Source organism: Tenrec ecaudatus, chromosome 7 (genome assembly GCF_050624435.1).
Source record: "Tenrec ecaudatus isolate mTenEca1 chromosome 7, mTenEca1.hap1, whole genome shotgun sequence".
Lineage (NCBI taxonomy): Eukaryota > Metazoa > Chordata > Mammalia > Afrosoricida > Tenrecidae > Tenrec > Tenrec ecaudatus.
The window spans coordinates 125,906,854-125,912,882 of record NC_134536.1 but is presented as its reverse complement, the minus strand read 5'-3'; positions in this window follow the sequence as shown (position 1 = coordinate 125,912,882).

The following is a 6,029-nucleotide window of genomic DNA, read 5'->3' as shown; positions in this document are numbered from 1 at the left end:
GTGGATCATACGGCCTTCTCCTTAAGCTTTGCCATTTGGGGGTGCCTTGTAGATAAGGGGTGTGTGTGAAAGGATTCGTTACTGCTGTTTGTTTGCTCTCCAAATTCTCTCTGGCTTGTTAATTTCCATATCAAAATGAATCGCAGTAGATAGATATGGAGGAATCAAAGCATCTGCCATTTTCACAGTTTTTGCACGTGCCCGTCAGTGACAGTAATGCCATTCATCTTGTTGTTCATCCCTCATTTAGATCTTTCAGATACATGGGACCAGGCACTATGTGTCCATTTGTGACTGGCTTGTACCATTTGTGACTCAGCATGACATTGCGTTCGTTTCATAACATCTATCAAGACTGTGCAGCATGGAACCAGGTCCACTCACAGCGCCTTGCTATGCCATCTTCTGCCCACTGATTCTTGAGCACCTCAGGGCTAAGCACAGAGCACTGGTTGTCATTCTTGGGGTGGCGATGGCAAGGGTTAGAAACCTAGAATTGGGCGCCTGCCTTCTTTCAAAAGCCAAAGCTGTTTACAGAGAGGAGTGGGATGTCAGGTATGGGGTTTGAAGTGGACAAATGGGTCTATGTAAAGGGGAGCGAGGCAGAAGAAAAGACTGGGAGCCGGGAGAAAATCTAGAATGACTGAAATTTATGCAGAAAAAAAATCATCCTGATGAGAGCATCCCTAGCAGAGGGTGAGGGCGTAGGCCATTGAACAATGTGCTTCGCTTTTGGTCAAATGAGAACAAGTCCTGCGAGACGTCCCTAGGACGTGCCTCTCGGATTAAGTAGGACTGGCTCACATGGATTAAGTAGGACTGGCTCACATGGCCCTTGTTTTAGCACTCCTAAAACAGGTGACACCGGGCTCTGGAGGGCAGGGGCCAGAGCATGTAGGGGGCTAGATGCGCCGGTTTTGGAGAAGTCATACACAGGATCCCATGACAGAAAGCTTCAAGGGCAGAGGGCACAGGCGGCTTGGAAGGTGCTCACCATGGGAGGAAGCAGAGCTCCCTCTTATGGAAAGCCGCCTAGCCCGGGGACACTTCCAACAAGCTCCCATGGGCTGAAGAATGGCACCGATCTGCTTGAAAAAGGCTAAATTATAAGTCATCTGAGACTTTGAATATTCTAAGACTGACATGAACAGCTCTTTGGGGGTCTCTTCCCAAAGGGTCATGAAATGGCTTGATCTGTGGCCCTGGGTCAGATCACAGAAGGCATCGCCTGACCCGAGGAAGTCTAGCGCCCCTATGCTTTCACCAGGTGCAGCCCTTAGCCCTGAAACTGGCCCAGAACGTCACCTCAGCATCTGCATGAGTTACCAAAGGCCAGCCACTGTCCTGGCCCCGCACCGCACCGCTGGGTGTGCAGAGCGGCCCCACCCTGAGCAAGTGAGTCCTGTCCTTGTCCGCCTAAGTCACACCTGCGCAGACCCCTTTCATCAGCCCTGCTTCAAGTGGCAATTTAAACCTTTTAAGGCCACCTGTGGAGCACCCTCTCAGAACATTTCCTTTTATCAGCAGCACATTGGGAGTAAGTGGATAATGTAATTATGGGGCAGGCAAATGGGCTGTTCTGATTTGCAGCTCTTTGAGGATTAGCCAAGGGCCCCACTGCCAAATCCATGATCACCTGAAAGGAAATCTGAAGGAAGAACCTGCAGATAAATCCTCCAGGTGCTCCTTAAGCAAATGGCTTTGAAAGCGGGTCTTTCTGCCCTTAGTCAGTATGGAGCTCACAGTACCTGGGGTGGACCCAGCTGGGTGGGTTTGCTTCCTCGCGTGGATGAAGTAGAGCGAAGCAAAAGCAGAGTGTGCTTTCCAAATGCCTGTAACCAGGGCGGCGAGACAGGCTTGAGAGTACTTTGAATGTGGGATTATGTGCCAAATCATGACAGGGAGCCAGATTTCTGATCTCCTGAATATTCTTGACACATACCTCCCCCCCTGTACCTCACTCCATGAGAGACATTACAGGTGAGGCCGGGGAGATGGCATGGGTAGGTCATTGATGCCAGCCTTCAGGACAAGGGATGCTGAAATCCCATCTTTGATGCAATGGGCAGGCTTTCTGAAGATGTTCAAGAGCCTTCCACTTGGGCTGGAAATAGCCGGAGATGGGTCAGGGAAGGAGCACTCCCCATACATCTTTAGAAATAAAATAAAAAGCAAACAAAACTCATGGGTCTGTGGGAAAGCAAAGTTCCCATGCCAATTTATCACACGGACATCTGGAATGCTGTACAGCTCTGGATACCTTGTCGCTGCACCCTAGGCTTCACCCTCTAAGAGACGCCTGCCTTTAGGATTTTTCCTCTAGTTCTGAGAGGCATGATGAGGCATGATGTAATGCAGTGCACATTAGACTCACACATAATCAAATTGGAATGCAAGAGTAGAAGTGGGTTGTAAGGTGGAGGGGCATGGAAATCATGGATGTCCTAATGTCACAAAGCATGGCTCCTAGAAAGGGGAGAGGGGAAAAGATCAAGTCCGCACAGAAAAAAGAAAAAGCAAAGAAAAGCAATGGCTGGTTGACTGTAACTCATGGCCGCTCTGTGTGGAACAGTAGAACCAGCTCCACAGGCTTTTCAAGGACTGACTTTTCGAAAGACCGTTCTTCCAATGCACCGCTGAGCAGATCTGAACCTCCAAACTTGCAGTTGGCAGCTGAGCATGTGAACTGCACTATGCAAGGGAATGCAGCTGAACGGACTGAATTCCTCCACAGCTCCTGCAGATTCTAGAACGGCTTGTTGAAGAAGGACCAACGTTCAATACACAGAAACAAAGCAGCCCCAGGATGCAGAGTATGGGGCCACGGTTTCAGGGAGGTTCAAGTACTACGAGACTATAAGGGGTTCATAGAAATGCCAGTTCAGAGGAGAGGGCTGAAGTGAGAGCAGTTTCAGGGGAGTCCTCCACCCAAAAGCAGTGCAAGGTTCAATTTCATGTGACGTGATGGAGGCACTGATGGCTGGGACTTCTACAGAGCCATATGTTGTCTCCTCGCTTGATGTTTGGTAGCCGTGCAAGACAAAGTCAATTCCATTCATTGTATTCCTTGGTTCTGTCGAAGATGCTGTGGGTGTTTCATTCTGTAGAAGGCATGTCTTCTGTTATTAGGGTGTGAGGAAGAAGGGAGCATGCCAGCAGTACTGCGTCAGCGATCATGGAAATCCCACCGGTCTGTCTGTCTGTCTGTTTCTGTGGCGCCTTGCCGGTCTCTGTGATGCTGAAAGCTTGCTGTCGTGGTTACATGCCCTCTAGCCAGTTCTGACCTATGCCATCAGTGGTTCAAATGCCACCAGAGTCGCCCATGTTGGACAGCATTCCAGACTAAGAAGGCACTAGAAAGAAGAAATAGGGAACTTCTGAAACATTGTGAATAGCAGCAGGATCTTGTCTGACTTATTCCCAGAAGATGAGCCTGCCAACATGGCACTGCGGAAGAACCGCCTCTTCTCAGGAGAGCGGGACTCCATGACATGGATGGAGCAGAGCTTTCGGGCCCGTGTCTGCTGAGAAGCAATGGCTACAGGCATCCATCAGTCATCGGAACACGGCGCATCCAAAGCCTCCCGATCTAGGAAAACCGGAAGTCAACAAAACTGAGAGAGAACACATCAAGATAAAAACCCTAGGCATCAGTGAGCTGTAACGGACTAGTATCAGCCATTTTGAATCAGATAATCAATATGGTTTATGATGTTAGGAGTGACAAACTGATCAGAAATGGCTCCAGATGTTGCCTGGTCTTTTGGGCCACAGTAACTTTGGGCCAGGACGTCGGGTAAGTGCCTTCCCTTCGGGAACCTTGGCTTGATTCACGGCCATGGACCTCATCTGCAGCGTCCGCACATTTGTCAGTTGCGTGGTGCTATGGTGCTGAGCAGGCTCCAGCCAAACTTCCAGATGGAGATGCATTAGGCCAGCAACAAGGGTGTCGGCAGAGTAGTCCAAGCCACAAATGATCACAAAGATGACACCACACTGGCCAGTGTTTTGTCCTTCGGGACATGAAGCTGCTGTGAGTCAGGGCCAGCTGCCTAGGACAAACCAACAGTGAAATATCATGTTTCATTATTCTGTAGCTACCGTTTGGGCTGCCTTCTTACCTGTATAGGGCTTTTTGACAGTCCATCATAAAGTACTTACTTACATGACCCGCCATGCCACCACATGGTTTATCCAGTAATGTCACACACTGGAACATCTTGTAGACATCTGCTGCCTTCTGTCCATACTTCCCAACAATCTCTTTCAAAAGAGGAAGTGGGGCGTCCCTTCAGGTCTTCCTCTTTGCAGAGGTCAAAAGGAAAGTAGCTGACTCTAACCCGTCGTCTTTCCATTTCGTTTCCCAGTGCAGTCCTGAGTCAAGTGGTCTCACTAATTATCTAGTTGGCTTTCAGCCTTGATGCATTTATAGGTCCTTTTATTATTGACTTTGGAATGCCAAGCAAGGTACTCCAAAAAAAGTATTTTAAAATCGCCTCCAGTGGATAATTTACTTTTTAACTTCTCCTTTCATTACGCAGTCCCCAACCCCTAATATCATTCCCTTCTTCTAGAATTAAATAAGTGCATGAAAGTTTTGGGGGCTCCATGTCTCTTTTGGATGTTGAACTTGGCCCTGGTGTGGTCTTTATTATGTTGTGGATCAGTTAGAATCACATGCGCTTTTAAACTCATCACTTTTCCTTTCGTTTTTATTGTCAGGTTGATAAAGCCAGGGCCAGGTATTGGTGCCATCTTGGTTGGGGTGAGATTCATCTCTCCTTTCTGAGAACTCCTTGGAGAGTCATTGACCGAGGCAAGAGACGATACTCGGGGATTGTCAAGGATCCTCTTGTGTGAAGCATGAAGATGTGGGAGGGCAAGTGAAATGATTGAAGACCATCTGTTCTCAAAGTCTTTTGGTCTCAGGTTAATTTAGTCTCCTTCTTCTGCCATGAACTAATCTAGGATTTAAGATGGAAGATCATTCTCTCTTGGGCCTTATTTTAAAGCAGTTTGGAGACCATTACCCTAGAAATTTGGATTTATAATTTCAGGTTCTATTGCTTCACTGTCCTACATCACAGGTCCACAACGCCCCCGTGCGGGTTCTGCCAACTGTCCATCCTTCTCTCCTTTTACTTCATCCACACTCATCCTCACCTTCCCTCAGGAGGAGCCCGATCCACCCCCAAAGGCCAAGAGCTCAAGACAGTTCTGAGAATGTTTCCACATTTTAAGCTTTCTGCTAGAAAACCTCTCTTTACAGGTATACCACTAAATTTTCTACAGATGTAAATCAGAAAGGATCCTCCCCTACACACACACACACACACACACACACACACACACACAGGACTTCTTATAATATGTTGCTAATGCCCTTGAGGAACACTTGGCAGTTCGATTTATGATGGCAATCCTTATGTACCTGAAGTGCAGCCTATATTTTCTTCCTTTTTGAATGTGCTCAAATATTACTTGAAAAAGGAATTCTTCAAAAGATACCCAGAGCTGGTTAAGTGGATTATGATAGGGAGCAATAACATTATAGGATAAATTCATTCTCAACTCATTGTCACATGAGTTGATATACAAGGGGGTACCCCCCCAAAGAATTTTTTTTCAAAGCTATATATTTAATTTTTTTTCTACAAAACCACCTTATCACTTTCAAAGCACTTTCCATTACACCTACTACATTTGTCAAATCTGCAATTCCATTCTTGGAAACAGTTTTCACACTCATCTGTTTGGATGGCTGACAGCACCTCCCTCATTTTTCTCCTCACCTCTTCTAGGTCCTCAAATCGCTGTCCTTTCATGTCCCTCTGCATTTGCGGAAACAAAGAAGTTACATGGAGCGAGCTCAGGTGAGTCAGGTGCTTGGGACAAGAGAAGCATACTGTTTTCTGCCCAAAATTGGTGCACTGAGATGGCTGCGTGAGCAGGTGCATTGTCGTGGTGTTAAAACCTGCCCCCGGTCTGGTGTAATAGCAACCCTTTAGACAGGGTAGAACTGACTCTTG